This window comes from Triticum aestivum, chromosome 7D (assembly GCF_018294505.1).
Source record: "Triticum aestivum cultivar Chinese Spring chromosome 7D, IWGSC CS RefSeq v2.1, whole genome shotgun sequence".
Classification (NCBI taxonomy): Eukaryota; Viridiplantae; Streptophyta; class Magnoliopsida; order Poales; family Poaceae; genus Triticum; species Triticum aestivum.
Window position 1 is genome coordinate 530,601,975 of NC_057814.1, and position 21,328 is coordinate 530,623,302.

Genomic DNA, 21,328 nt, shown 5'->3' on the forward strand with positions numbered 1-21,328 from the left:
CTCCCTCACTGATTCCTCTCTAACATTTGCGACCGTCGGTGATGGTATGGTAGCTCCTCCTTTCGTTCTCGAGTGCATTACACCAAATTGTCTAGCACACGGGAATGAAGGAGAAGCTACCCCCATGACAACAGTCGGGATTCTTCGTCCTCTCATATATGGTGGCGACTCGACAGACTTACAGTCAACCCGAAATATCATTTAATTATCTTTCTAAAAGAGGATTTGGCTAGTCTCACCTCGATGTCGGAGGGGCGGTGACGGGGACGACGGCGGGGATGATGGAGGGGCCGGGGGCTCCTAGATTTCTGCGAAAACAAAAACCCTATAAGCTATCAACTAATCATATGCATACGCCTTGCATAGTGCTCTCCAATTTTAGCATTCAAAGTAGGAGTAGTTTTCCACTTTGAGCATTCAATAAGCAAAATCAAATCACAAAATAAAGTAGTATTCAAATTAGGATGCATTCAATTATAAGTAAAACTACATCATCTCCATGCGTCCGTACATCGTCGAATATTATCACTAATACACCTCGAATACTATCATACATATAGCATCGCTAGTACAGCTAGAACAATAGCGCCCGACGGGTATCGGCGCGGGCCGTGGACACCCAAAGGGACGGAACCATCACAGGATCATAACTCTAGTGAGATCCCTGAAGAACCTGCTAGGTATTGTCAAATCTGCCCTCCAACGCAACCATGTAGCGACGGACGTGCTGGTCCTCCTCGCTGACACGGTGACGTACCACCTCCGCGGTGTCCGGAAGCCTCGGCACCGTCACTGGCCCACGCGACCGCCACCAAACAAGGATCGGGTCAACGACGGGCTGGCTCCTCACCAACCTACGCCCACCGGAAGGTAGCACCTCCCAAATCAAGCCCGGCGGAGCCCAGTCCCGGACGTGGCCCCTCTGATCAAGCCGGCCTCCTCCGCCGAGTCGACGACGAGGATGCGGGATAGGCATCGTCGACGTCGATGCGGGATTAATTGCTTGAACTAAAAAATAAACTAGTTCTATTAATTTTCTTGCTAAAATAAAGTAGTTCAACTAGTTCAACTACAAAGCACTTACTATAAATAAATAAAATAAAGTAGTTCTTACTAAAAATAAACTACTTCTATATATAGTAAAATAAAGTAGTTTTATTAAATCAACTAGTTCAACTACTAATTAAGCACTTACTATAAATAAAATAAAGTAGTACTTACTAAAATAAACTACTTCTATAGTAAAATAAAGTAGTTTTATTAAATCAACTAGTTCAACTACTAAGCACTTACTAAAAATAAACTTGTTTAACTAGTTCTATTATATTTAACTAGTTCAACACAATTTTTTTTTCTAAATATGCACATATATATACATAAATTGACAAAAAACATCTAATTCAACTAATCTAAAATACATGGAAAAACATCTAATCCAACTAATCTAACTAATTTTATTAAACACTTACTACTATATATACATGGAAAAAATACATATACAAAAAAAATGAAAAAAGGATTCGGGGCGGCGGCGGCTCACAGCGGGGCCGGCCGGCTAGGGCGACGGGGGGGCGGCGACGGCGTCGACGACGGCGACGGTGGGGGCGGCGGACGGCGTCGGCGTGCAGAGGATCCGGGCGGGCGCGCGGAGCAGGGCACGGGCGACGGCGTTGGCGGCGGACGGCGACGGCGTCGGCGTGGGCTCCGGGGCGGGGGCGACAGCGACGGCGTTCGGCAGCCTGGCGGCGTCCTCTCCGCGCGCGTCGTCGGGGGCGAACTGCAAGATGCAAACCAAAAATTTTCACAAGTGTGCCTTATATACATGAAGCTTTTGTCCCGGTTCTTGTCACGGACCAGGACAAATGCCCCTCTTTGGTCCCGGTTGGTACCACCAACCGGGACCAAAGGCCTCTTTTCAGCAGCCCAAAGGGCGGGAAGCAGAGGGCTTTGGTCCCGGTTGGTGGCACCAACCAGGACTAAAGGTTGGGCATTGGTTCCGGTTGGTGCCACCAACCGGAACCAAAGGGGGGCATTGGTCCCAGTTCGTGGCACCAACCAGGACCAATGTCCCGCACCTGCCAAAGCCGCGGTGCGGTGGGATGTTTAGTCCCACCTCGCTAGCCGAGGAGCGGCATGACCTGTTTATAAGCCCTGCCCCGCCAGCTCCATTGAACTCCTCTGAACTGCAGGCCTCTGGGCCTAATCTTGCACTGCTATGCCTGTGGGCCTTCTGCGGGCCTGAATCCTGGCCCATGGATGGGTTTCTAATCGTATTCCGGCCGTGGTGGCCCAGTAGGTGGCATTTTTAAATATTTTTTCCTAGTTATTTTGTTTTCTTTTTTGCTTTATTTATTTTATTTTGTTTCTACTTACAACAAAATACTTATTTATTTTATTTTATTTTGTTTCTAATTACTTATTTATTTTACTTTAAGATAATTCTTTTTGCTATTAAAGTTTCTATCAAAAAAAGTTCTTTATGAAAATTCTTTTTTGCTTTTAATGATTTTGAACAGAAAATACTTCGATAATTTTAGTTGCATCAATTTCATATGATTTTAGTTTCAATAATACAAGAGGTTTCTTATAATGTTTTGAACAGAAAATACTTTGTTAATTTTAGTTTCATAAATTTTATTAAAGTTTATTTTATTTTGTTTCTACTTATATATTTTAATAAAGTTTATATCATTTTGTTTCTAATTACTTATTTATTTTATTTGTTATTTTTCATGCAACATTTTCATGCATTTACTAATTATTTTGAGCTATAAGACCCTAAAATTGAAAAGCATTTCAAATGAACTCTGAAAAGGTTGAAAGTTGGCATGGTATCATCATTTCATCCACATAGCATGTGCAAGAAAGTTGATAGGGTTACGGCAAAAACTGGATGCACTTCGTGTACAAAACGGACAATCTCTTTCAATGTATCAAGATTTCATACGGAAACTCATCTGTTACAACGGGATTTTATTTTTTTAAACTTATTTGAACTCCTGACTTTTTGTGTGTTCAAAATGCACCATTCAAAGCCACATCATCATTTTTCAATCCTTTCTGACTTCATTTGTTATTTTTCATGCATTTACTAATTATTTTGAGCTATAAGACCCTAAAATTGAAAAGCATTTCAAATGAACTCTGAAAAGGTTGAAAGTTGGCATGGTATCATCATTTCATCCACATAGCATGTGCAAGAAAGTAGAGCGGGTTACTGCAAAATTTGGATGCACTTCGTGTACAAAATGGACAATCTCTTTCAAAGTATCAGGATGTCATACGGAAACTGGTCTATTACAAAGGGATTTCATTTTTTAAAACTTATTTGAACTCCTGACTTTTTGTGTGTTCAAAATGCACCATTCAAAGCCACATCAGCATTTTTCAATCCTTTCTGACTTCATTTGTTATTTTTCATGCATTTACTAATTATTTTGAGCTATAAGACCCTAAAATTGAAAAGCACTTCAAATGAACTCTGAAAAGATTGAAAGTTGGCATGGTATCATCGTTTCATCCACATAGCATGTGCAAGAAAGTTGAGAGGGTCCCGGCAAACACTGGATGTACTTCGTGTACAAAACGGACAATCTCTTTCAAAGTATCAGGATTTCATACGGAAACTCGTCTGTTACAAAGAGATTTCATTTTTTAAAACTTATTTGAACTCCTGACTTTTTGTGTGTTCAAAATGCACCATTCAAAGCCACATCATCATTTTTCAACCCTTTCTAACTTCATTTGTTATTTTTCATGCATTTACTAATTATTTTGAGCTATAAGACCCTAAAATTGAAAAGCATTTCAAATGAACTCTTAAAAGGTTGAAAGTTGGCATGGTGTCATCATTTCATCCATATAGAATGTGCAAGAAAAGTTGAGAGGGTCCTGGCAAAAACTGGATGTACTTCGTGAACAAAACGGACATTCTCTTTCAAAGTATCATAATTTCATGCGGAAACTCGTCTGTTACAAAGGGATTTCATTTTTTAAAACTTATTTGAACTCCTGACTTTTTGTGTGTTCAAAATGCACCATTCAAAGACACATCATCATTTTTCAATCCTTTCTGACTTCATTTGTTATTTTTCATGCATTTACTAATTATTTTGAGCTATAAGACCCTAAAATTGAAAAGCATTTCAAATGAACTCTGAAAAGGTTAAAGTTGGCATGATATCATCATTTCATCCACATAGCATGTGCAAGAAAGTTGAGAGGGTCCCGGCAAAAACTGGATGCACTTCATGTACAAAACGGACAATCTCTTTCAAAGTATCAGGATTTCATACGGAAACTCGTCTGTTACAAAGGGATTTCATTTTTTTAAACTTATTTGAACTCCTGACTTTTTGTGTGTTCAAAATTCACCATTCAAAGCCACATCATCATTTTTCAATCCTTTCTGACTTCATTTGTTATTTTTCATGCATTTACTAATTATTTTGAGCTATAAGACCCTAAAATTGAAAAGCATTTCAAATGAACTCTAAAAAGGTTGTAAGTTGGCATGGTATCATCATTTCATCCACATAGCATGTGCAAGAAAGTTGAGAGGGTGCCGGCAAAAACTGGATGCACTTCGTGTACAAAACGGACAATCTCTTTCAAAATATCAGGATTTCATACGGAAACTCGTGTGTTACAAAGAGATTTCATTTTTTAAAACTTATTTGAACTCCTGACTTTTTGTGTGTTCAAAATGCAGAATTCAAAGCCACATCATCATTTTTCAATCCTTTCTGACTTCATTTGTTATTTTTCATGCATTTACTAAATATTTTGAGCTATAAAACCCTAAACTCGAAAAGCATTTCAAATGAACTCTGAAAAGGTTGAAAGTTGGCATGGTATCATCATTTCATCCACATAGAATGTGCAAGAAAGTTGAGCGGGTTACGGCAAAATTTGGATGCACTTCGTGTACAAAACGGACAATCTCTTTCAAAGTATCAGGATTTCATACGGAAACTCGTCTGTTACAAAGGGATTTCATTTTTTAAAACTTATTTGAACTCCTGACTTTTTGTGTGTTCAAAATGCACCATTCAAAGCCACATCATCATTTTTCAATCCTTTCTGACTTCATTTGTTATTTTTCATGCATTTACTAATTATTTTGAGCTATAAGACCCTAAAATTGAAAAGCATTTCAAATGAACTCTGAAAAGGTTGAAAGTTGGCATGGTATCATCATTTCATCCACATAGCATGTGCAAGAAAGTTGAGAGGGTCCCGGCAAAAACTGGATGCACTTCGTGTACAAAACGGACAATCTCTTTCAAAGTATCAGGATTTCATACGGAAACTCGTCTGTTACAAAGGGATTTCATTTTTTAAAACTTATTTGAACTCCTGACTTTTTGTGTGTTCAAAATGCACCATTCAAAGACACATCATCATTTTTCAATCCTTTCTGACTTCATTTGTTATTTTTCATGCATTTACTAATTATTTTGAGCTATAAGACCCTAAAATTGAAAAGCATTTCAAATGAACTCTGAAAAGGTTAAAAGTTGGCATGGTATCATCATTTCATCCACAGAGCATGTGCAAGAAAGTTGAGAGGGTCCCGGCAAAAACTGGATGCACTTCGTGTACAAAACGGACAATCTCTTTCAAAGTATCAGGATTTCATACGGAAACTGGTCTGTTACAAAGGGATTACATTTTTTAAAACTTATTTGAACTCCTGACTTTTTGGTGTTGAAAATGCACCATTCAAAGACACATCAGCATTTTTCAATCCTTTCTGACTTCATTTGTTATTTTTCATGCATTTACTAATTATTTTGAGCTATAAGACCCTAAACTTGAAAAGCTTTTCAAATGAACTCTGAAAAGGTTGAAAGTTGGCATGGTATCATCATTTCATCCACATAGAATGTGCAAGAAAGTTGAGAGGGTTACGGCAAAAATTGGATGCACTTCGTGTACAAAACGGACAATCTCGTTCAAAGTATCAGGATTTCATACGGAAACTCGTCTGTTACAAAGGTATTTCATTTTTTAAAACTTATTTCAACTCCTGACTTTTTGTGTGTTCAAAATGCACCATTCAAAGCCACATCATCATTTTTCAATCCATTCTGACTTCATTTGTTATTTTTCATGCATTTACTAATTATTTTGAGCTATAAGACCCTAAAATTGAAAAACATTTCAAATCAACTCTGAAAAGATTGAAAGTTGGCATCGTATCATCAATTCATCCACATAGGATGTGCAACAAAGTTGAGAGGGTCCCGGCAAAAAGTGGATGCACTTCGTGTACAAAACGGACAATCTCTTTCAAAGTATCAGGATTTCATACGGAAACTCGTTTGTTACAAAGGTATTTCATTTTTTAAAACTTATTTCAACTCCTGACTTTTTGTGTGTTCAAAATGCACCATTCAAAGCCACATCATCATTTTTCAATCCTTTCTGACTTCATTTGTTATTTTTCATGCATTTACTAATTATTTTGAGCTATAAGACCCTAAAATTGAAAATCATTTCAAATGAACTCTGAAAAGGTTGAAAGTTGGCATGGTATCATCATTTCATCCACATAGCATGTGCAAGAAAGTTGAGAGGGTTACGGCAAAAACTGGATGCACTTCGTGTACAAAACGGACAATCTCTTTCAAAGTATCAGGATTTCATACGGAAACTCGTCTGTTACAAAGGGATTTCATTTTTTAAAACTTATTTGAACTCCTGACTTTTTGTGTGTTCAAAATGCACCATTCAAAGCCACATCATCATTTTCAATCCTTTCTGACTTCATTTGTTATTTTTCATGCATTTACTAATTATTTTGAGCTATAAGACCCTAAAATTGAAAAGCATTTCAAATGAACTCTGAAAAGGTTGAAAGTTGGCATGGTATCATCATTTCATCCACATAGCATGTGCAAGAAAGTTGAGAGGGTTACGGCAAAAACTGGATGCACTTCGTGTACAAAACGGACAATCTCTTTCAAAGTATCAGGATTTCATACGGAAACTCGTCTGTTACAAAGGGATTTCATTTTTTAAAACTTATTTGAACTCCTGACTTTTGTGTGTTCAAAATGCACCATTCAAAGCCACATCATCATTTTTCAATCCTTTCTGACTTCATTTGTTATTTTTCATGCATTTACTAATTATTTTGAGCTATAAGACCCTAAAATTGAAAAGCATTTCAAATGAACTCTGAAAAGGTTGAAAGTTGGCATGGTATCATCATTTCATCCACATAGAATGTGCAAGAAAGTTGAGAGGGTTACGGCAAAAACTGGATGCACTTCGTGTACAAAACGGACAATCTCTTTCAAAGTATAAGGATTTCATACGGAAACTCGTCTGTTACAAAGGGATTTCATTTTTTAAAACTTATTTGAACTCCTGACTTTTTGTGTTCAAAATGCACCATTCAAAGCCACATCATCAATTTTCAATCCTTTCTGACTTCATTTGTTATTTTTCATGCATTTACTAATTATTTTGAGCTATAAGACCCTAAAATTGAAAAGCATTTCAAATGAACTCTGAAAAGGTTGAAAGTTGGCATGGTATCATCATTTCATCCACATAGCATGTGCAAGAAAGTTGAGAGGGTTACGGCAAAAACTGGATGCACTTCGTGTACAAAACGGACAATCTCTTTCAAAGCATCAGGATTTCATACGGAAACTCGTCTGTTACAAAGGGATTTCATTTTTAAAACTTATTTGAACTCCTGACTTTTGTGTGTTCAAAATGCACAATTCAAAGCCACATCATCATTTTTCAATCCTTTCTGACTTCATTTGTTATTTTTCATGCATTTACTAATTATTTTGAGCTATAAGACCCTAAAATTGAAAAGCATTTCAAATGAACTCTGAAAAGGTTGAAAGTTGGCATGGTATCATCATTTCATCCACATAGCATGTGCAAGAAAGTTGAGAGGGTCCCGGCAAAAACTGGATGCACTTCGTGTACAAAACGGACAATCTCTTTCAAAGTATCAGGATTTCATACGGAAACTCGTCTGTTACAAAGGGATTTCATTTTTTAAAACTTATTTGAACTCCTGACTTTTTGTGTGTTCAAAATGCACCATTCAAAGCCACATCATCATTTTTCAATCCTTTCTGACTTCATTTGTTATTTTTCATGCATTTACTAATTATTTTGAGCTATAAGACCCTAAAATTGAAAAGCATTTCAAATGAACTCTGAAAAGGTTGAAAGTTGGCATGGTATCATCATTTCATCCACATAGCATGTGCAAGAAAGTTGAGAGGGTTACGGCAAAAACTGGATGCACTTCGTGTACAAAACGGACAATCTCTTTCAAAGTATCAGGATTTCATACGGAAACTCGTCTGTTACAAAGGGATTTCATTTTTTAAACTTATTTGAACTCCTGACTTTTTGTGTGTTCAAAATGCACCATTCAAAGCCACATCATCATTTTTCAATCCTTTCTGACTTCATTTGTTATTTTTCATGCATTTACTAATTATTTTGAGCTATAAGACCCTAAAATTGAAAAGCATTTCAAATGAACTCTGAAAAGGTTGAAAGTTGGCATGGTATCATCATTTCATCCACATAGCATGTGCAAGAAAGTTGAGAGGGTTACGGCAAAAACTGGATGCACTTCGTGTACAAAACGGACAATCTCTTTCAAAGTATCAGGATTTCATACGGAAACTCGTCTGTTACAAAGGGATTTCATTTTTTAAAACTTATTTGAACTCCTGACTTTTTGTGTGTTCAAAATGCACCATTCAAAGCCACATCATCATTTTTCAATCCTTTCTGACTTCATTTGTTATTTTTCATGCATTTACTAATTATTTTGAGCTATAAGACCCTAAAATTGAAAAGCATTTCAAATGAACTCTGAAAAGGTTGAAAGTTGGCATGGTATCATCATTTCATCCACATAGCATGTGCAAGAAAGTTGAGAGGGTTACGGCAAAAACTGGATGCACTTCGTGTACAAAACGGACAATCTCTTTCAAAGTATCAGGATTTCATACGGAAACTCGTCTGTTACAAAGGGATTTCATTTTTTAAAACTTATTTGAACTCCTGACTTTTTGTGTGTTCAAAATGCACCATTCAAAGCCACATCATCATTTTTCAATCCTTTCTGACTTCATTTGTTATTTTTCATGCATTTACTAATTATTTTGAGCTATAAGACCCTAAAATTGAAAAGCATTTCAAATGAACTCTGAAAAGGTTGAAAGTTGGCATGGTATCATCATTTCATCCACATAGCATGTGCAAGAAAGTTGAGAGGGTTACGGCAAAAACTGGATGCACTTCGTGTACAAAACGGACAATCTCTTTCAAAGTATCAGGATTTCATACGGAAACTCGTCTGTTACAAAGGGATTTCATTTTTTAAAACTTATTTGAACTCCTGACTTTTGTGTGTTCAAAATGCACCATTCAAAGCCACATCATCATTTTTCAATCCTTTCTGACTTCATTTGTTATTTTTCATGCATTTACTAATTATTTTGAGCTATAAGACCCTAAAATTGAAAAGCATTTCAAATGAACTCTGAAAAGGTTGAAAGTTGGCATGGTATCATCATTTCATCCACATAGCATGTGCAAGAAAGTTGAGAGGGTACCGGCAAAAACTGGATGCACTTCGTGTACAAAACGGACAATCTCTTTCAAAGTATCAGGATTTCATACGGAAACTCGTCTGTTACAAAGGGATTTCATTTTTTAAAACTTATTTGAACTCCTGACTTTTTGTGTGTTCAAAATGCACCATTCAAAGCCACATCATCATTTTTCAATCCTTTCTGACTTCATTTGTTATTTTTCATGCATTTACTAATTATTTTGAGCTATAAGACCCTAAAATTGAAAAGCATTTCAAATGAACTCTGAAAAGGTTGAAAGTTGGCATGGTATCATCATTTCATCCACATAGCATGTGCAAGAAAGTTGAGAGGGTTACCGCAAAAACTGGATGCACTTCGTGTACAAAACGGACAATCTCTTTCAAAGTATCAGGATTTCATACGGAAACTCGTCTGTTACAAAGGGATTTCATTTTTTAAAACTTATTTGAACTCCTGACTTTTTGTGTGTTCAAAATGCACCATTCAAAGCCACATCATCATTTTTCAATCCTTTCTGACTTCATTTGTTATTTTTCATGCATTTACTAATTATTTTGAGCTATAAGACCCTAAAATTGAAAAGCATTTCAAATGAACTCTGAAAAGGTTGAAAGTTGGCATGGTATCATCATTTCATCCACATAGCATGTGCAAGAAAGTTGAGAGGGTCCCGGCAAAAACTGGATGCACTTCGTGTACAAAACGGACAATCTCTTTCAAAGTATCAGGATTTCATACGGAAACTCGTCTGTTACAAAGGGATTTCATTTTTTAAAACTTATTTGAACTCCTGACTTTTTGTGTGTTCAAAATGCACCATTCAAAGCCACATCATCATTTTTCAATCCTTTCTGACTTCATTTGTTATTTTTCATGCATTTACTAATTATTTTGAGCTATAAGACCCTAAAATTGAAAAGCATTTCAAATGAACTCTGAAAAGGTTGAAAGTTGGCATGGTATCATCATTTCATCCACCCAGCATGTGAAAGAAAGTTGAGAGGGTTACGGCAAAAACTGGATGCACTTCGTGTACAAAACGGACAATCTCTTTCAAAGTATCGGGATTTCGTACGGAAACTCGTCTGTTACAAAGGGATTTCATTTTTTAAAACTTATTTGAACTCCTGACTTTTTGTGTGTTCAAAATGCACCATTCAAAGCCACATCATCATTTTTCAATCCTTTCTGACTTCATGCATTTACGAATTATTTTGAGCTATAAGACCCTAAAATTGAAAAGCATTTCAAATGAACTCTTTAAAGGTTGAAAGTTGGTATGGTATCATCATTTCATCCACATAGAATGTGCAAGAAAGTTGAGAGGGTCCCGGCAAAAATTGGATGCACTTCGTGTAAGAAACGGACAATCTCTTTCAAAGTATCAGGATTTCATACGGAAACTCGTCTGTTACAAAGGGATTTCATTTTTTAAAACTTATTTGAACTCCTGACTTTTTGTGTGTTCAAAATGCACCATTCAAAGCCACATCATCATTTTTCAATCCTTTCTGACTTCATTTGTTATTTTTCATGCATTTACTAATTATTTTGAGCTATAAGACCCTAAAATTGAAAAGCATTTCAAATGAACTCTGAAAAGGTTGAAAGTTGGCATGGTATCATCATTTCATCCACATAGCATGTGCAAGAAAGTTGAGAGGGTCCCGGCAAAAACTGGATGCACTTCGTGTACAAAACGGACAATCTCTTTCAAAGTATCAGGATTTCATACGGAAACTCGTCTGTTACAAAGGGATTTCATTTTTTAAAACTTATTTGAACTCCTGACTTTTTGTGTGTTCAAAATGCACCATTCAAAGCCACATCATCATTTTTCAATCCTTTCTGACTTCATTTGTTATTTTTCATGCATTTACTAATTATTTTGAGCTATAAGACCCTAAAATTGAAAAGCATTTCAAATGAACTCTGAAAAGGTTGAAAGTTGGCATGGTATCATCATTTCATCCACATAGCATGTGCAAGAAAGTTGAGAGGGTTACGGCAAAAACTGGATGCACTTCGTGTACAAAACGGACAATCTCTTTCAAAGTATCAGGATTTCATACGGAAACTCGTCTGTTACAAAGGGATTTCATTTTTTAAAACTTATTTGAACTCCTGACTTTTTGTGTGTTCAAAATGCACCATTCAAAGCCACATCATCATTTTTCAATCCTTTCTGACTTCATTTGTTATTTTTCATGCATTTACTAATTATTTTGAGCTATAAGACCCTAAAATTGAAAAGCATTTCAAATGAACTCTGAAAAGGTTGAAAGTTGGCATGGTATCATCATTTCATCCACATAGCATGTGCAAGAAAGTTGAGAGGGTTACGGCAAAAACTGGATGCACTTCGTGTACAAAACGGACAATCTCTTTCAAAGTATCAGGATTTCATACGGAAACTCGTCTGTTACAAAGGGATTTCATTTTTTAAACTTATTTGAACTCCTGACTTTTTGTGTGTTCAAAATGCACCATTCAAAGCCACATCATCATTTTTCAATCCTTTCTGACTTCATTTGTTATTTTTCATGCATTTACTAATTATTTTGAGCTATAAGACCCTAAAATTGAAAAGCATTTCAAATGAACTCTGAAAAGGTTGAAAGTTGGCATGGTATCATCATTTCATCCACATAGCATGTGCAAGAAAGTTGAGAGGGTCCCGGCAAAAACTGGATGCACTTCGTGTACAAAACGGACAATCTCTTTCAAAGTATCAGGATTTCATACGGAAACTCGTCTGTTACAAAGGGATTTCATTTTTTAAAACTTATTTGAACTCCTGACTTTTTGTGTGTTCAAAATGCACCATTCAAAGCCACATCATCATTTTTCAATCCTTTCTGACTTCATTTGTTATTTTTCATGCATTTACTAATTATTTTGAGCTATAGGACCCTAAAATTGAAAAGCATTTCAAATGAACTCTGAAAAGGTTGAAAGTTGGCATGGTATCATCATTTCATCCACATAGCATGTGCAAGAAAGTTCAGAGGGTCCCGGCAAAAACTGGATGCACTTCGTGTACAAAACGGACAATCTCCTTCAAAGTATCATGATTTCATACGGAAACTCGTCTGTTACAAAGGGATTTCATTTTTTAAAACTTATTTGAACTCCTGACTTTTTGTGTGTTCAAAATGCACCATTCAAAGCCACATCGTCATTTTTCAATCCTTTCTGACTTCATTTGTTATTTTTCATGCATTTACTAATTATTTTGAGCTATAAGACCCTAAAATTGAAAAGCATTTCAAATGAACTCTGAAAAGGTTGAAAGTTGGCATGGTATCATCATTTCATCCACATAGTGTGTGCAAGAAAGTTGAGAGGGTCCCGGCAAAAACTGATTGCACTTCGTGTACAAAACGGACAATCACTTTCAAAGTATCAGGATTTCATACGGAAACTCGTCTGTTACAAAGGGATTTCATTTTTAAAACTTATTTGAACTCCTGACTTTTTGTGTGTTCAAAATGCACCATTCAAAGCCGCATCATCATTTTTAATCCTTTCTGACTTCATTTATTATTTTTCATGCATTTACTAATTATTTTGAGCTATAAGACCCTAAAATTGAAAAGCATTTCAAATGAACTCTGAAAAGGTTGAAAGTTGGCATGGTATCATCATTTCATCCACACAGCATGTGCAAGAAAGTTGAGAGGGTTACGGCAAAAACTAGATGCACTTCGTGTACAAAACGGACAATCTCTTTCAAAGTATCAGGATTTCATACGGAAACTCGTCTGTTACAAAGGGATTTCATTTTTTAAAACTTATTTGAACTCCTGACTTTTTGTGTGTTCAAAATGCACCATTCAAAGCCACATCATCATTTTTCAATCCTTTCTGACTTCATTTGTTATTTTTCATGCATTTACTAATTATTTTGAGCTATAAGACCCTAAAATTGAAAAGCATTTCAAATGAACTCTGAAAAGGTTGAAAGTTGGCATGGTATCATCATTTCATCCACATAGAATGTGCAAGAAAGTTGAGAGGGTTACGGCAAAAACTGGATGCACTTCGTGTACAAAACGGACAATCTCTTTCAAAGTATCAGGATTTCATACGGAAACTCGTCTGTTACAAAGGGATTTCATTTTTTAAAACTTATTTGAACTCCTGACTTTTTATGTGTTCAAAATGCATCATTCAAAGCCACATCATCATTTTTCAATCCTTTCTGACTTCATTTGTTATTTTTCATGCATTTACTAATTATTTTGAACTATAAGACCATAAAATTGAAAAGCATTTCAAATGAACTCTGAAAAGGTTGAAAGTTGGCATGGTATCATTATTTCATCCACATAGCATGTGCAAGAAAGTTGAGAGGGTCCCAGCAAAAGGTGTATGCACTTCGTGAACAAAATGGACAATCTTTTTCAAAGTATCAGGGTTTCGGATGAAAACTCATCTGTTACAAAGGGATTTCATCTTCTTGAACTTATTTGAAGTCCAGACTTTTTGTGTATTGAAAATGAACCATTCAAAGAAGAGACTGATTTTGAATGGTGTATATTCAACACACAAAAAGTCTGTAAAGATCGCCAACCCCAACATAAAAAATGAGCATAGATGCGCCTATAGAGAAAATTCAACCTAAATTCATAATAAATTTCTATGAATTTCAGAGAAACTCACTATGAATTTAGGTCAAATTCCCCGTATAAGGGCATCTATTTTCATTTTGAGAGGAGCTCAACAAGGCAGAGAGGGACGGGCTTATAAACCGGTGTGAGCGCCCTTCGGTTGGCGAGGTGGGACTAAACTCTGGCCGCAACGAGGACCAACCCTTTAGTCCCGGTTTGTGGCACAAACCGGGACTAATGGTCATGGGCCAGGGGCGAGGCGCATTGGTCCCGGTTCGTGCGTTGAACCGGGACCAAAAGGTCCAGACGAACCGGGACCAGTGGCCCACGTGGCCCGGCCGGCCCCCTAGGCTCACGAACCGGGACTAATGCACCCCATGGGTCCTGGTTCGTGCGGAACCGGGACTAATGGGCTAGCCAGGCCCGAACAAAAGCCCTGTTTTCTACTAGTGAATTGATGTACCATAGCACACTGGATTTTGTCTTCATTTGCAATGTTTGAGTTTTTGATGAGTTTGTACGCCAAGTTGCTAAAGAAGTTATAGAATTTATGAACTGCTGTACTAGAATATAAGCATTTTCCAAATTGCAGTCTACTTAATGACAGTAAAATATAGCAGCTTCGCTACAATGCATAGCAAATCAGAGAAACTGGAGAAACACTCACATTTTTTAACACATCCATCAAAATGAAGATTTTATATTATCCATATGTATTGTCAGGGAGAACAATCAGCTATAGGCCGGTACAAAGTTGTCATGAATTCAACATCACATTTGCAAGATTTGACATTCCTAGTCTAAGTCTGCTCCATCAACAACCATTGCGTCTTCAGGGAGAGCCTTTGGATATAAGAATGACGGCGGAGTGTAGCTATTGTGCGAGTAGGTGGCCTCTTCGCTCCCTCATGTGGATGCCTACCACAACCTTTTACTACGGTTAGGATTCTATGCATCTTGCACCTGTACAAGGCATCATCCTTGTTCGAAGCACCAATGCTGTGCAGCGCCATCTTGACTGAAGCTCTTCAAGCATGCAGAGGGGAGAAGCTTATTCCTTTTTAATGTTCTACTATAACACTCTGCCAGCAGCAATCCAGTTGACTCTAGTCTTGTAAACAGTCAAGAAGCTTTGGTTTCCTAGCCCTCCACTTCTTCAGATTGTAGCAAAGAGATAATCCTACCTGGATTAATCAGAAGTCCAAGATCATGCATTAGCAATTATCCATACAAGGTGAGGTGGAAAAAACAATTCAGTACATGTAAATCATCATGTCACAAAGGAGCCACATGCTTAAACTATCAATTGATAACTATGTACTCACTAAGGGACTGATACATATCTCTTTTTTTCAGACTTGGAGAGATTTGTTAATCATTAATTAGGATTAGAATCAAACTACAAAGCATCAGATTTTTTTTGGAACAAAGTTCATCCAACTCCATTTGCTTCTCTCCCGATGCAATCAACAGTGAAATAAAGCATTCAGCTCTTTTACCTCCCTGCATACAGCCATCGCTTATGATCCGTGATAGGATTCGGCTAACTACTGAGTAGTTTAAGAGAAGAATTAGCAAAGCACTGCACGAGCCCGGGGAAATTACCTCTTGCGGACGCAAGTTTGGGCGACTCCCAGCGGAGGCAACTCCCGGCGGCGGCGATGCGATTCTCGGTGGCGGCGCTGAAGCGAATCCCGGCGGCGGCGAGGCGATTCCCGGCGGCGGCGGCGGCGGCGGCGAGGAGATTCCCGGCGACGTCGGCGGCGGTGGGGCTGAATCCCGGCAGCACAGGATTGGAGTCGGCGACTGCTCTGTTTTGTGTGGAGCCGAGCCGCGCATAGCCTACGAGTCAGACATCGCACGAAAAAGAGCCGATGTTGGCGTGCCTGCAGCGATTGGAGCCGAGCCGCGTCTCGCGTGGGGCAAACGCGAGGAGGCCGTCCGATGTCCAGCTGTACACGTGGCAGCAGATGACGTCCGGGTTGCAAAGGATGAGGTTTGCAACCGGTACGCACGGATTTTTTTCCAAGAGAATGATATGCTGCCGAGATCGGTGATCCGTCACATCAGAATCCAGCCAACAAAAATTCAAAAGAAAAATTCCAGCCATCAAAAGTATCGACCGAAATTTAGGAAAAAAAGGGAAATGATTCCCTTCAACCGACCGATCTTATGCGAGCGTTCACCGCCTACATGTCCGTTGGATGGGTTCCGTCAGACGGTCAGGAGCCAACCCCTCCATGTCCACGTTTTACAACTGGTCCATTGTTTCAGAAAAAAGGTTCTGCAACTGATCCCTTGTTGCAAACCGACCAAGGGCTAGATCCCGCAATGGCTAAATCCCACAACATGGCCTATGTTGCAAAATAAATCCCGCAACATGACCTATGTTACAAAAATATTCTGCAACACGACTCATGTTGCAAAAACAAATCTGGCAACTCAACATATGTTACAAAAAAACTCAACATAACCTTTATTACAAATATCTTTACAACAAGACATCTGTTGCAAAGTACAACTGTCAGATTCGACGGCGCGCTAGGTGACGGATCTTTCGCTTAGCAGTCCCCTAGAGGGAAGAAGTTACTGCATGCAGACATTCTTTTATGCCTGGCATGCTGCAAAGGACCAAGTTGAAGCAGCTTCCATGATCATGCACGCTTACCTCTTACGGCATCATTACATTTGTGAATTCACGCGTAGAGGAGAAAGGGAAAAAAGCAGAAATTGCAGCAGCAACCATGTCCTAGTTTAAACGTACGTGCGGGCATGTTTGTTGCATGCGTGTTATCCTTAGCTGAACTTAGCTTAGCTTGTAGTAGTAGCTAGACGCAACCAACTGTGGACCTCATTTTTAGTTGGATGAACTGAGTGGACCTTCCTATCCAGCTCTTTACAACGACCATCGTGTCTACGTACATTAGGCCGGATTGAAAATGACATGTACCACAGTACTGATGCACCATGTGTCTGCTTTACAGGCATGGCGGCCGATCAATATCTATAGTCATTTTAGCTGATGCTTTCCGTCCCAGCATATGAAAAAAGCAAGTAAATCAAAACAGCACTTTGGGTAAATTAGCTTATGCTTTTTTAGACGTCGATAACTATCACACGTGTGGCAAGAGGGAGGCGCACCACGCCTACTAAAAAAGCGAGTGCGTGTTGTTAATTAATCACATGGTTTGCCAACGTTTGTGCACGTTTTGCTGGCAGGCACTGCACGCTTTGCAGAAGCGCAAATTTAGATCTTCTGAGCTCTTTTCCTCGCCACCTTTAATGTTTCACAGGTTAGAGCATCTCCAACAGGTACAAAAATTCCGCGCCCTAAAATAGTTTTAGCGCGCCACTGCTGGGCCCAACATTGCTTTAGCAAATGCCAAAAAACGCGCGCCCAAAAGAACACGCAGTGTAATTGTGAAGTGCGCGCAATCCGGCGCCTCAAATTTGAAGCTTTTGATACCGTTTTTCAGCGCGCGCCTAACACTTTTTTGCGCGCGCACTGTTTTACAGCTTCGCCTGGAGCTGTCCTGCGCCCAAAAAACCCGAAATTTAGCGCGCGGTCCAGTTTTTGGGCGCCTGTTGGAGATGCTCTTAGCAACTGCACTTGTGCAACGCCACATTTTCACGGCACCTAGTTCACGTACGATGCGTTTGCCTTTTGCGAAATTACGGATGATCAAGGAATGTCACTCGATCGTCTGTGTATAAAGTGCCATGAGCGTGAGAGTGTACATATATACTCCCTCCGTTCCTAAATTTAAGACTTTGTGAAGATTCTTCTATGGACTACATACGGAGCAAAATGAGTGAATATCAAAAGTTGGGCAACACGTGGGCGCATGTGGACTGCTCTGCGTTGACGGTTGAACGACCCATGCACGGCTTCATACAGTGCACATGTGTTCTACGTTACCGAAAAAGGCTTTCGCCCTGCTTTATAAATAAAGCAAACCGCCAAGAGCACATATACAAGCACTAGTTCAGAACACACACGCCCAAGTCTCACAGGAAGAAGTACAAAGGTTCTGCTGAGGGCACAACTCAACAAGCCCTAACAAAAAGAAAACAAGGGGAGCCGGAGAACAAGTCCAACGCCTAATCTGGCTCCGGCGGTGGCGGAGGGAGCGGAGGCGACAGACGGTCGGCCATCAAGCGGAGGTCGGCGATGAAGGCGGAGATGGCGTCCCGGTCCTGAGGGCGGCTAAGCGGCCGCCAAAGCTGCAAGTAACCAGACAGTTTGAAGAGAGTGTCAGTAGCCCATCGAAGAGGAATGCGCTGGATCACAAGTTTATTGCGGATCGTCCAGAGGGTCCAAGCGAGTGCCCCAATCTCAAGCCACCTAATGTGGCGAGAGGGCAAGGGGGAGTTCTGGAGTTCGGCGAATAGGTCGGGGAAGTTGGTGTGGCACCAGTTGCCACCGACCACCTCTCTAAAGCAGCTCCACACAAATTGAGCGGATACACAAGAGAAGAAGATGTGATTCGAGTCTTCGAGGACATCGCAAAGCGGGTAAAGGCCAGTCCCAGGGCCATTTCGCTTGCGAACCTCCACCCCAGACAGGGTCCGTCCACGGATCCATTGCCACATGAAGATCCGGATCTTCAGGGGCAGGCGGATGGACGACACCACCGCGAAGGGGGCGGTGGAAGGGGCAATGGCCTGGTAGAGGGACTTGGTGGAGAATTGGCATGACGGCTCAAGACGCCACCTAACCTGGTCCGGGCCGGCATCCACTACCGGCTCCTGGAGAGCGACGCAATCAAGTAACTCACGCCAAGCGGCGGAATCCGGAGGTCCGAACGGCCTCCGGAATGCGAGGCGCCCTAGGTCAGTAAGGGCCCTCTCTACTGAAATGGAAGGGTCGACGGAGATGGAGAAGAGGACGGGGAAGCGAGGCGCGAAGGGGGTGTCTCCCGCCCACCGGTCGAACCGAACAGAGTCGCAACCCCAGATCCAATCGAGATGGAAGTCCCAATGCGGAGGACCGGGAGTGATGGAAATGTGCCCTAGAGGCAATAATAAAGTTGTTATTTATATTTCCTTATATCATGATAAATGTTTATTATTCATGCTAGAATTGTTAACCGGAAACTTAGTACATGTGTGAATACATAGACAAATAGAGTGTCCCTAGTATGCCTCTACTTGACTAGCTTGTTTATCAAAGATGGTTATGTTTCCTAGCCATAGACATGTGTTGTCATTTGATGAACGGGATCACATCATTAGAGAATGATGTGATGGACAAGACCCATCCATTAGCTTAGCAATACGATCGTTTAGTTTGTTGTTATTGCTTTCATCATGACTTATACATGTTCCTCTGACTATGAGATTATGCAACTCCCGAATACTGGAGGAACACTTAGTGTGCTATCAAACGTCACAACGTAACTGGATGATTATAAAGATGCTCTACAGGTGTCTCCGATGGTGTTTGTTGAGTTGGCATAGATCGAGATTAGGATTTGTCACTCCGATTGTCGGAGAGGTATCTCTGGACCCTCTCGGTAATGCACATCACTATAAGCCTTGCAAGCAATGTGACTAAAGAGTTAGTTGCGGGATATGCATTACGGAACGAGTAAAGAGACTTGCTGGTAACGAGATTGAACTAGGTATGGTGATACCGACGGTCGAATCTTGGGCAAGTAACATACCGATGACAAAGGGAACAACGTACGTTGTTGTGCGGTTTGACCGATAAAGATCTTCGTAGAACATGTAGGAACCAATATGAGCATCCAGGTTCTGCTATTGGTAATTGACCGGATAGGTGTCTCGGTCATGTCTACATAGTTCTCGAACCCATAGGGTCCGCACGCTTAACGTTCGATGACGATTCGTATTATGAGTTTATGTGATTGGATGTACCGAAGGTTGTTCGGAGTCCCGGATGAGATAACGGACATGACGAGGAGTCTCGAAATGGTCGAGACATAAATATTGATATATTGGAAGGTTATATTCAGACACCGGAATAGTTCCGAAGTGTATCGGGTATTTTCCGGAGTACCGGGGGGTTACCGGAACCCCCCGGGGGGTTAATGGGCCTTCATGGGCCCTAGTGGAAGAGAGGAGGCAATAGCCAGGGAGGCGCCCCCCAAAGCCCAAACCGAATTGGACTAGGGGTTGGGGGCGCCCCCCTTTCCTTTCTCTCCTCCTCCTCTTTCCCCCTTCTCCTTGTGGAAGTAGGAAAGGGGGGCGAATCCTACTTGGAGTAGGACTCCCCCCCTTGGGCGCCTCCTCTTGGCCGGCCTCCTCCTTCCTCCCTCCTTTATATACGTGGGAGGGGGCACCCCATAGACACACAAGTTGATCTTTAGCCGTGTGCGGTGCCCCCTCCACAGTTTTACACCTCGGTCATATCGTTGTCGTGCTTGGGCGAATCCCTGCGCCGGTAACTTCATAATCACCGTCACCATGCCGTCGTGCTGACGAAAATCTCCCACGGCCTCAGCTGGATCTAGAGTTCGAGGGACGTCGCCGAGCTGAACGTGTGCAGATCGCGGAGGTGACATGCGTTCGGTACTAGATTGGTTGGATCACAAAGACGTTCGACTACATCAACCACGTTACTTAAACGCTTCCACTTTCGGTCTATGAGGGTACGTGGACACACTCTCCCCGCTCATTCTATGCTTCTCCTAGATAGATCTTGCGTGATCATAGGAATTTTTTTGAAATACTACGTTCCCAAACAGTGGTATCAGAGCCAGGTCTATGCGTAGATGTTATATGCACGAGTAGAACACTAAGAGTTGTGAGCGATAATAGTCATACTGCTTACCAGCAATGTCATACTTTGATTCGGCGGTATTGTTGGATAAAGCGGCCCTGACCGACATTACATGACCGCGTTCATGAGACTGGTTCTACCGCCGTGCTTTGCACACATGTGGCTAGTGGGTGTCTGTTTCTCCAACTTTAGTTGAATCGAGTGTGACTACGCGCGGTCCTTGTTTAAGGTTAAAATAGCACACTTGACGAAAAATCATTGTGGTTTTGATGCGTAGGTATGAACGGTTCTTGCTAAGCCCGTAGCAGCCACGTAAAGCTTGCAACAACAAAGTAGAGGACGTCTAACTTTTTTTT

The 21,328-nt window shown here is 40.2% G+C and overlaps 1 long non-coding RNA gene across 1 annotated transcript; it reads right to left on the minus strand.

The window, feature by feature from the left end:
- Positions 1–14,911: 14,911 nt before the first annotated feature.
- On the minus strand, positions 14,912–16,074 carry LOC123168486 (uncharacterized). Its single transcript, XR_006484378.1, has 2 exons — positions 15,833–16,074; positions 14,912–15,411 (listed from the first exon to the last, which is right to left on the minus strand). It is a non-coding gene; the product is annotated as an uncharacterized lncRNA (long non-coding RNA).
- Between the last annotated feature and the right edge of the window lie 5,254 nt (positions 16,075–21,328).